An 11342-nucleotide genomic window follows, 5' to 3' on the forward strand; every position below is an offset into this window, starting at 1 on the left:
AGTTTATATAGCTGAGTTTTGTATATTTTTGACAATCCAATCAATCTTTCTAGTAGTTAGGACTTTTTCCCACTCTTGGGAAAAGTTGATGGAAAATTAAATATGGCTTTTATAGCCTTCCAATGTTACTTATTTAATTTTTTCTAATAAGGAAAATGTAGAGAATTACAAATTAGCGAAACTGATTAATTTACTTGGTGAAATTTTCATAGTTTTTTTTATTATGATTATACTTAAAGTTATAGGCTAAATGTGCACAACGTGCAGGTTTGTTACATATGTACACATGTGCCATGTTGGTGTGCTGCACCCATTAACTCATCATTTACATTAGGTATATCTCCTAATGCTATCCCTTCCCCCTCCCCCACTCCACAACAGGCCCTGGTGTGCGATGTTCCCCTTCCTGTGTTCAAGTGTTCTCAGTGTTCAATTCCCACCTGTGAGTGAGAACATGCAGTGTTTGGTTTTTGTCCTTGTGATAGTTTGCTGAGAGTGATGGTTTCCAGCTTCATCCATGTCCCTACAAAGGACATGAATGCCTCCTTTATTATGGCTGCATAGTATTCCATGGTGTATATGTGCCACATTTTCTTAATCCAGTCTATCATTGTTGGACATTTGAGTTGGTTCCAAGTCTTTACTATTGTGAATAGTGCCACAGTAAACATATGTGTGCATGTGTCTTTATAGCAGCATGATTTATATTCCTTTAGGTATATACCCAGTAATGGGATGGCTGGGTCAAATGGTATTTCTAGTTCTAGATCCTTGAGGAATTGCCAGACTGACTTCCACAATGGTTGAACTAGTTTATAGTCCCACCAACAGTGTAAAAGTGTTCCTATTTCTCCACATCCTCTCCAGCACCTGTTGTTTCCTGACTTTTTAATGATGGCCATTCTAATTGGTGTGAGATGGTATCTCACTGTTGTTTTGATTTGCATTTCTCTGATGGCCAGTGATGATGAGCATTTTTTCATGTGTCTGTTGGCTGCATAAATGTCTTCTTTTGGAAAGTGTCTGTTCATATCCTTCTCCCACTTGTTGATGGGGTTATTTTTTCCTTGTAAATTTATTTGAGTTCTTTGTAGATTCTGGATATTAGCCCTTTGTCAGATGAGTAGATTGCAAAAATGTTCTCCCATTCTGTAAGTTGCCTTTTCACTCTGATGGTAGTTTCTTTTGCTGTGCAGAAGCTCTTTAGTTTAATTAGATCTCATTTGTCAATTTTGGCTTTTGTTGCCATTGCTTTTGGTGTTTTAGACATGAAGTCCTTGCCCACGCTTATGTCCTGAATGGTATTGCCTAGGTTTTCTTCTAGGGTTTTTATGGTTTTAGGTCTAACATTTAAGTCTTTAATCCATCTTGAATTAATTTTTGTATAAGGTTTAAGGAAGGGATCCAGTTTCAGCTTTCTACATATGGCTAGCCAGTTTTCCCAGCACCATTTGTTGAATAGGGAATCCTTTCCCCATTTATTTTTGTCAGGTTTGTCAAAGATCAGATGGTTGTAAATGTGTAGTATTATTTCTGAGGGCTCTGTTCTGTTCCATTGTTCTATATCTCTGTTTTGGTACCAGTACCATGCTGTTTTGGTTACTGTAGCCTTGTAGTATAGTTTGAAGTCAGGAAGCGTGATGCCTCCAGCTTTATTCTTTGGCTTAGGATTAACTTGGCAATGCGGGCCCTTTTTTGGTTCCATATGAACATTAAAGTAGTTTTTTCCAATTCTGTGAGGAAAGTCATTGGTAGCTTGATGGGGATGGCATTGTATCTATAAATTACCTTGAGCAGTATGGCCATTTTCATGATATTGATTCTTCCTATCCATGAGCATGGAATATTCTTCCATTTGTTTGTATCCTCTTTTATTTCGTTGAGCAGTGGTTTGTAGTTCTCCTTGAAGAGGTCCTTCACATCCCTTGTAAGTTGGATTCCTAGGTATTTTATTATCTTTGAAGCAACTGTGAATTGGAGTTCACTCATGATTTGGCTGTCTGTCTGTTGTTGGTGTATAAGAATGCTTGTGATTTTTGCACATTGATTTTGTATCCTGAGACTTTGCTGAAGTTGCTTATCCAGCTTAAGGAGATTTTGGGCTGAAATGATGGGGTTTTCTAGATATATAATCATGTCATCTGCAAACAGGGACAATTTGACTTCCTCTTTTCCTAATTGAATACCCTTTATTTCTTTCTCCTGCCTGATTGCCATGGCCAGAACTTCCAACACTATGTTGAATAGAAGTGGTGAGAGAGGGCATCTCTGTCTTGTGCCAGTTTTCAAAGGGAATGCTTCCAGTTTTTGCCCATTCAGTATGATATTGGCTGTGGGATTGTCATAAGTAGCTCTCATTATTTTGAGATATGTCCCATCAATACCTAATTTATTGAGAGTTTTTAGCGTGAAGGGCTGTTGAATTTTGTCAAAGGCCTTTTCTGCATCTATTGAGATAATCATGTGGTTTTTGTCTTTGGTTCTGTTTATATGCTGGATTATGTTTATTGATTTGCATATGTTGAACCAGCCTTATATCCCTGGGATGAAGCCCACTTGATCATGGTGGATAAGCTTTTTGATGTGCTGCTGGATTCAGTTTGCCAGTATTTTATTGAGAATTTTTGCATCGATATTCATCAGGGATATTGGCCTAAAATTCTCTTTTTTTTGTTGTGTCTTTGCCGGGCTTTGGTATCAGGATGATGCTGACCTCATAAAATCAGTTAGGGAGGATTCCCTCTTTTTCTATTGATTGGAATAGTTTTGGAAGGAATGGTACCACCTCCTCCTTGTACCTCAGGTAGAATTCGGCTGTGAATCCGTCTGGTCCTGGACTTTTTCTGCTTGGTAAGCTATTAATTATTGCCTTAATTTCAGAGCCTGTTATTGGTCTATTCAGAGATTCAACTTCTTCCTGGTTTAGTCTTGGGGGGTGTATGTGTTGAGGAATTTATCCATTTCTTCTAGATTTTCTAGTTTATTTGCGTAGAGGTGTTTATAGTATTCTCTGATGGTAGTTTGTATTTCTATGGGATCGGTGGTGATAGCCCCTTTATCATTTTTTATTGCGTCTATTTGATTCTTCTCTCTTTTCTTCTTTATTAGTCTTGCTAGCAGTCTATCAATTTTGTTGATCTTTTCAAAAAACCAGCTTCTGGATTCATTGATTTTTTGAAGAGTTTTTTGTGTCTCTATTTCCTTCAGTTCTGCTCTAATCTTAGTTATTTCTTGCCTTCTGCTAGCTTTTGAATGTGTTTTCTCTTGCTTCTGTAGTTCTTTTAATTGTGATGTTAGGGTGTCGATTTTAGATCTTTCCTGCTTTCTCTTGTGGACATTTAGTGCTATAAATTTCCCTCTACATGCTGCTTTAAATATGTCCCAGAGATTCTGGTATGTTGTGTCTTTGTTCTCATTGGTTTCAAAGAACATCTTTTTTTCTGCCTTCATTTCATTATGTACCCAGTAGTCATTCAGGAGCAGGATGTTCTGTTTCCATGTAGTTGAATGGTTTTGAGTGAGTTTCTTAATCCTGAGTTCTAGTTTGATTACACTATGGTCTGAGAGACAGTTTGTTATCACTTCTGTTCTTTTACATTTGCAGAGGAGTGCTTTACTTCCAACTATGTGGTCAATTTTGGAATAAGTGTGGTGTGGTGCTGAGAAGAATGTATATTCTGTTGATTTGGGGTGGAGAGTTCTGTGGATGTCTATTAGGTCTGCTTGGTGCAGAGCTGAGTTCAATTCCTGGATATCGTTGTTAACTTTCTGTCTCGTTGATCTGTCTAATGTTGACAGTGGGGTGTTAAAGTCTCCCATTATTATTAAGTGGGAGTCTAAGTCTCTTTGTAGGTCTCTAAGGACTTGCTTTATGAATCTGGGTGCTCCTGTATTGGGTGCATATATATTTAGGATAGTTAGCTCTTCTTGTTGAATTGATCCCTTTACCATTATGTAATGGCCGTCTTTGTCTCTTTTGATCTTTGTTGGTTTAAAACCCATTTCATCAGACTATGATTGCAACCCCTGCTTTTTTTGTTTTCCATTTGCTTGGTAGATCTTCCTCCATCCCTGTATTTTGAGCTTATGTGTGTCTCTGCACGTGAGATGGATTTCCTGAATACAGCACCCTGATGGGTCTTGATTCTTTATCCAATTTGCCAGTCTGTGTCTTTTAATTGGAGGATTTAGCCCATTTACATTTAAGGTTAATATTGTTATGTATGAATTTGATCCTGTCATTATGATGTTAGCTGGTTATTTTGCTCGTTAGTTGATTCAGTTTCTTCCTAGCATTGATGGTCTTTACAATTTGGCTTGTTTTTGCAGTGGCTGGTAGCAGTTGTTCCTTTCCATGTTTAGTGCTTCACTCAGGAGCTCTTGTAGGGCAGGCCTGGTGGTGACAAAATCTCTCAGCATTTGCTTGTCTGTAAAGGATTTTATTTCTCCTTCATTTATGAAGCTTAGTTTGGCTGGATATGAAATTCTGGGTTGAAAATTCTTTTCTTTAAGAATGTTGAATATTGGCCTCCACTCTCTTCTGGCTTGTAGAGTTTCTGCCGAGAGATCATCTGTTAGTCTGATGGGCTTCCCTTTGTGGGTAACCCGACCTTTCTCTCTGGCTGCCCTTAACATTTTTTCATTCATTTCAACTTTGGTGAATCTGACAATTATGTTTCTTGGGGTTGCTCTTCTCGAGGAGTGTCTTTGTGGTGTTCTCTGTATTTCCTGAATTTGAATGTTAGGTTGCTAGGTTGGGGAAGTTCTCCCAGATAATATCCTGCAGAGTGTTTTCCAACTTCCATTCTCCCCGTCACTTTCAGGTACACCAATCAGACGTAGATTTGGTCTTTTCACATAGTCCCATATTTCTTGGAGGCTTTGTTCGTTTCTTTTTATTCTTTTTTTCTCTAAACTTCTCTTCTCACTTCATTTCATTCATCTGATCTTCCATCACTGATACCCTTTCTTCCAGTTGATCAAATTGGTTACTGAAGCTTGTGCATTCATCATGTAGTTCTTGTGCCATGGTTTTCAGCTCCATCAGATCCTTTAAGGACTTCTCTGCATTGGTTATTATAGTTAGCCATTCATCTAATCTTTTTTTCAAGGTTTTTAATTTCTTTGCATTGGGTTTGAACTTCCTCCTTTAGCTCGGAGAAGTTTTATCATCTGTAGCCTTCTTCTCTCAACTTGTCAAAGTCATTCCCCATCCAGCTTTTTTCTGTTGCTGGTGAGGAGCTGCGTTCCTTTGGAGGAGAAGAGGCACTCGGATTTTTAGAATTTTCAGTTTTTCTACTCTGTTTTTTCCCCATCTTTGTGGTTTTATCTACCTTTGGTCTTTGATGATGGTGATGTACAGATGGGGTTTTGATGTGTATGTCCTTTCTGTTTGTTAGTTTTCCTTCTAACAGTCAGGATTGTCAGCTGCAGGGCTGTTGGAGTTTGCTGGAGGCCCACTCCAGACCCTGTTTGCCTGGGTATCAGCATCAGAGGCTGCAGAACAGCAAATCTTGCTGAACAGCAAATGTTGCTGCCTGATCATTCCTCTGAAAGTTTCATCTCAGAGGGATACCTGGCTGTGTGAGGTGTCAATCTGCCCATACTGGGGGGTGCCTCCCAGTTAGGTTACTCAGGGGTCAGGGACCCACTTGAGGAGGCACTCTGTCTGTTCTCAGATCACAAACTCCATGCTGGGAGAACCACTACTCTCTTCAAAGCTGTCAGACAGGGACATTTAAGTCTGCAGAGGTTTCTACTGCCTTTTGTTTGGCTATGCCCTGCCCCCAGAGGTGGAGTCTACAGAGGCAGGCAGGCCTCTTGAGCTGCTGTGGGCTCCACCCAGTTCGAGCTTCTCAGCCACTTTGTCTACCTACTCAAGCCTCAGCAATGGCAGGTGCCCCTCCCCCAGCCTTGCTGCCACCTTGCAGTTTGATCTCAGACTGCTGTGCTAGCAATGAGCAAGGCTCAGTGGGCGTGGGACCCTCTGAGCCAGGCACGGGATATAATCTCCTGGTGTGCCGTTTGCTAAGACCATTGGAAAAGTGCAGTATTAGGGTGGGAGTGACCCGATTTTCCAGGTGCTTTCTGTCACAGCTTTGCTTGGCTAGGAAAGGGAATTCTCTGACCCCTTGCACTTCCCGGGTGAGGCGATGCCTCGCCCTGCTTCAGCTCATGCTTGGTGCACTGCACCCACTATCCTGCACCCACTATCTGACAAGCCCCAGTGAGATGAACCCGGTACCTCAGTTGGAAATGCAGAAATCACCCGTCTTCTGCGTCACTCACACTGGGAGCTGTAGACTGGAGCTTTTCCTATTCAGCCATCTTGGAACCCACCCACCAAACTTTTCATAGTTATAGTAAATTCTATTTAAGTCATTAACCCAATTACATATTTTAATAATTTTTATCTATGTTACAATTTTCTTAAATTTTGTACAATAGAATATACTGCTTTTGCAGTGAAAAATCAGGCTGTGTATTGTATTTTGCTATATGATACCATATAAAATATATGATCTCAAAAAACTAGAAGGAAATGTGCAAAATATAACACTGTTTATCTCGGGATGGTGGAATTTCATGTGATTTTTTATTTCTTTTGTTTCCTATGATGATCATAGGGAAAATTTTAAGAATGCATAAATTTCCTGGATAAATAAGGAAAAATGCCTTTTAAGCTTAACTTTATATTTGCAAATCTTTTCTTTAAACAAACCAGAGTAAATGTTCTGAACTGTTTTATTTCACTTACTGATGTAGGAACACTTAAGAGGAAATCAGATGAACATCACAGTTGTGGAATCAATGTAAAGAAACAAAAAGCACTCTAAAATTCTCTTCTGCTTTATTTGGTAGATGTTTATTACTTGATATCTTTCAATGATTATTTTTCTGAAAACTTACAGATTTTACATCTGAAAGTAGATAAATAAACATAGTCAAACACCAAAGGCATGGCTTCTTTCAGTGCTTCAGGAATTACTTTGTTTAAAAGTAATTTATCAAATACATGAGAAGTCAAAATTTCAGTATGACATTTCAAAAGTTTTACCCAAGTATTTTAGTTAGGTATTTTTCTTACTTTTGTAAGACACGTACATCGTCAGTTTTGATCCCACCATTTCAGTGCCAATGTTTTAGCTCTGAAGAAATATTAAATAGAAATATAATCACAGTATATAAACTTGCATTCTACTTGGTTTTCCAACCAGAAAGTATTTTCAGAGCAAACTCCAAAAATCAGATAATTCCTCAACTTTCTGATATGGTTTGGCTCTGTGTCCCCACCCAAATCTCACCTTGAATTATAATCCCCATAATACCCACATGTCAAGGGCAGAACCTGGTGGAGGTAATTGAATCATGGGGGAGGTTCCCCCATGTTGCTCTCATAGTAATGAGTGAGTCTCACAGATGTGATGGTTTTATAAGTGTCTGCCATTTCCCCTGCTTGGATTTCTCCTTACTGCTGCCTTGTAAAGAAGATGCCTTGCTTTCCCTTGGCCTTCCACCATGACTGTAAATTTCCTGAGGCCTCCCCAGCCATGCTGAACTGTGAGTCAATTAAACCTCTTTCCTTTATAAATTACCCAGTCTCAAGTATGTTTTTATTAGCAGCATGAGAATAGACTAATACAATAGCTTAGTTAACATTTCTAGTTTTTCCTATTCTTATCTTTACTAAACTTATTCTCACATTTTATAATCAAGATTTTAAATTCATCTAACTTGCTTTTATTTATTTATTTTGAGATGGAGTCTTGCTCTGTTGCCCAGGCTGGAGTGCAGTGGCATGATCTTGGCTCACTGCAACCTATACTTCCTGGATTTAAGCAATCTTCCCACTTCAGCCTCCCAAGTAGCTGGGATTACAAGCATGCGCCACCATGCCTGGCTAATTTTTGTATTTTTAGTAGTGACAAGGTTTCACTCTGTTGACCAGACTGGTCTCAAGCTCCTGACCTCAAGTGATCCACCCACCTTAGCCTCACAAAGTCCTAGGATTACCACGCCCCACCTAACTTGCTTTTATACATATAAAATGAACTATTCCATTGTGAAATTCATTTTTTTGCCATTATATCAATGTCATTTTTTTCTGGCCTATATTTTACTTGTTGTTCTGTATATTCTGATGTCTGCCCTAGAAACATCCTTGAAAATACAGTCTTGAACAAAGGCAATCAGGTGCTTCTTCTTGAAAGATGTAAAGAAATGTGAGCTATGTAGATAACTCTATCCTTACAGTAAAGCAAGAGGCAGAGAGGCCACAGCTATTCCGATAGATTGCTAGACTGTGGAATTAAGGGTGGCATTAATTCTTTTTTTTCTCTGCTCTGTTTCCTTCTATTAGTTCCTTCGCTGCTATTTCTTGCATCTAGCATAATGCCCCAGCACCTAATACAGTGCCCGGCATTCATGAGCCCTTACTTTTTGAGAGAGTAGAAGGAAGGAATTCAGTTTCCTATTACTTTTGTAACTAAATACCACAAACTTAGTGGTTTAAAACAACTACAGTTCTGTAGTTCAGAAGTCTCACATGGGGCTCTCTCTGCTAAAATTGAGGTGTGAACAGGGCAGCATTCCTTTCTGGAGGTCATAGGAGAAAATCTGTTTCTTTGCCTTTTCAACTGCTAGAGGTCACCTGCATCCCTTGACTCATGGCTGCCCTTCTCCGACTCCAAAGCCAGCAACACAGCAACTCTCTGACCCTGCTTTCAGCATCATATCTCTTTCTGAGTCTCATTTTTGGCCTCTCCCTTCCACTTTTAAGGAACCTTGTGGATACATTGAATCTACCTGGATAATCCAGGATAATCTGTCAACTGATCAGCAACGTTAATTCTGTCTGCAATCTTAATTCCCCTTTGCGTGTAACATAACATATTAACAGGTTCCAGGGATTCAGATGTGGAGATCTATGAAGGGTCCATTATTATGCCTACCGCCTCGCTTTTGAGGGCAGTACCTTTTCTGACCAAACAAATCTAGCTAACGAGCAGGTCATACAGTAGCAGGAGAGTAATTTAGGTGAAAGAAATCACTTAGAAGAATGTTACGAGCATGGCGAGCATGCTGAGCCTTGCTTAGCCAGTAAATCCAGTAATTATATTGTGATTTTTAAAAACCACTAAATTAGAGAAGAGACAAGGGCATGAGCATCAGATCTCCATGCCTTCCTTAGACGTGCAGAAAACGTTCGGCCTTAACGTAGATCGATGGTTGACAATCCAAAGTGCTGGACAACCCTACAAGATTCCTGGCCGATATCATGCTTTCAAAAAAGAATGGATAGAATGTGCACATGGAATCAGTAGTATCTGGGCAGAGAAAGAGTGCAAGATAGAATATGATGATTTCATAGAGAGTATACTTTGGCAGAAAACGATGAGACGTGAGTACTATCAGGAAGCAGTGGGATAAGCTGATAAAGGAAGGGAAGTGCACCCCTCCACCTCACCATGTGGGCAAGGGGGAGCCTCAGCCCTGAGCAGAGCAGCTACTGATGTCTGGGGGCTGATTTCATGTTATCTGTTCTCCACTGGAAAGGTTGTTTACAGAAAACCTCCTTGTCAAAATGTGTAAAAATAAAGGATTGCTCCATCCTAAAAAAAAAAAACAAAAAAAACACTAAACTGAATGATGCACAAATACATAAATGATTTTCCATTGTGGTAGAATTATGGATTATTTAAATTGTTAATGTTGTTCTGCATTTATTAACTTTTCTGCAATAATTAGGTTTTGCTTTATAATTAATTTTTCAGAATTTCAAAACAACCTGCATAGACTGGGAAAGTTACAAACAGAAAAGAAAAAAATAAAATGACTCATATGAAATTAACATATACAGCTACTCTTCATAAAAAGAAAAAAATTGATATAAATGATAAAGGCTTAATACATAAATTCGATAATAATTTATAAAATTAGAAAATGTAAAAAAGAAGGATAAATTTCACACATAATACCACTACTCCCAACTCAATCCCTTTAAGATGTTTGGTATAGTCATTCCTATTCCAACATAAATGAGATAATAGACATATTAAAAACACTGTAATTGTGGATCATTCTAAAATATGGTAAAATTATCAAGTCATCCTACTACCACATTTAACACAGGCTGCTAGTAGTATCCTTATTTCTTGTCTGAAGTTCTAGTACAGGTAAATAGAGGGGGAATTAAAATGAAAAAAAATTAGACTGGAGTAAATAAGAATTTTTTTTCTGGGCCAGGCACAATGGCTCATACCTGATCCCAGCACTTTGAGAGGCTGAGGAAGGAGGATCATTTGAGCCCAGGAGTTTGAGACTAGCCTGGGCAACATGGCAAGGCCCCGTTTCTACAAAAAAAAACAAAAATCAGCTGGGCGTGGTGGTGTGCGCCTGTAATCCCAGCTACTCGGGAGGCTGAGGTGGAAGGATCACTTGAACTTGAGAGGGTGAGGCTGCAGTGAGCCGTGATTGTGCCACTGCACTCCAGCCTGGGTGACAAAGCAAAATCCTGTTCAAAAAAATAATAAAAATAGCTTTTTCTGACAAAGAAACCGTTGAAGGATGGCTTAAAACATGTTCAGAGGACAGGGAAACTCAGCAAACACTGTGCTTCCCAGTGCTTTTGTCTCTATGTAACAGGTTGAGTTGTAAAGGGATCAGGAAATAACTAGGGCTTCTTATTCAAGAGTGAAAATGAGACTCTTTCCACAGGCTAGAGTCTCTAAAAGTTACCACCGGCAAGTCCCAAGCCACTCTTAACCAGTCAAGAAATACATCCCACTGGCTGATAAGAGTTGGAATTAGTTCTTTTCTAATTGACCTAGTACTTGGCATGCTATTGTAGGGGAGAAATCATAATTTCTTTTCTTTTTCTTAGGTTCTTGGTTGAGACACTTTCCTGAAGTCAGATTAACAAAAGAAAAATAAGCAGAAGTTCACTAACACTCGTATCCATTATGTGGGAGAGGCCTCAGGGCAAACATATTTATCTTTCAAGGTAGTGTTTTAGGGGCCTTGCTGAAATGGTATTTTAACAATGGCCCATAAATCCTATGTAGTGACAAGACAAAGAAATGTTAAAAGAGAAACCTTAGCCAAATTAAATTTAGCAGAGTTTAACTGATCAAAGAACAATTCACAAATCAGGCAGCCTCCTGAGCCAGGGAGACTCCAGTGCAACCATGTGGTGGAAGAAGATTTACAGACGGAAAAGGAAAGTGACATACAGAAAACGGAAGTGCAATAGGAAACAGCTGGGTTTGTTACAGCTTGGCATTTACCTTACTGAACATGGTTTCAACAGTTGGCCCCCTTTGGCCACAACTCAGTGACTGCAC

General features: G+C 39.2%; 1 pseudogene; it reads left to right on the top strand.

Moving 5' to 3' along the window:
* The first annotated feature begins 8247 nt into the window (after window positions 1–8247).
* Window positions 8248–10804, top strand: LOC129480689 (NADH dehydrogenase [ubiquinone] iron-sulfur protein 5-like; annotated as a pseudogene).
* Window positions 10805–11342: the final 538 nt, after the last annotated feature.

Source organism: Symphalangus syndactylus, chromosome 4 (genome assembly GCF_028878055.3).
Source record: "Symphalangus syndactylus isolate Jambi chromosome 4, NHGRI_mSymSyn1-v2.1_pri, whole genome shotgun sequence".
NCBI lineage: Eukaryota > Metazoa > Chordata > Mammalia > Primates > Hylobatidae > Symphalangus > Symphalangus syndactylus.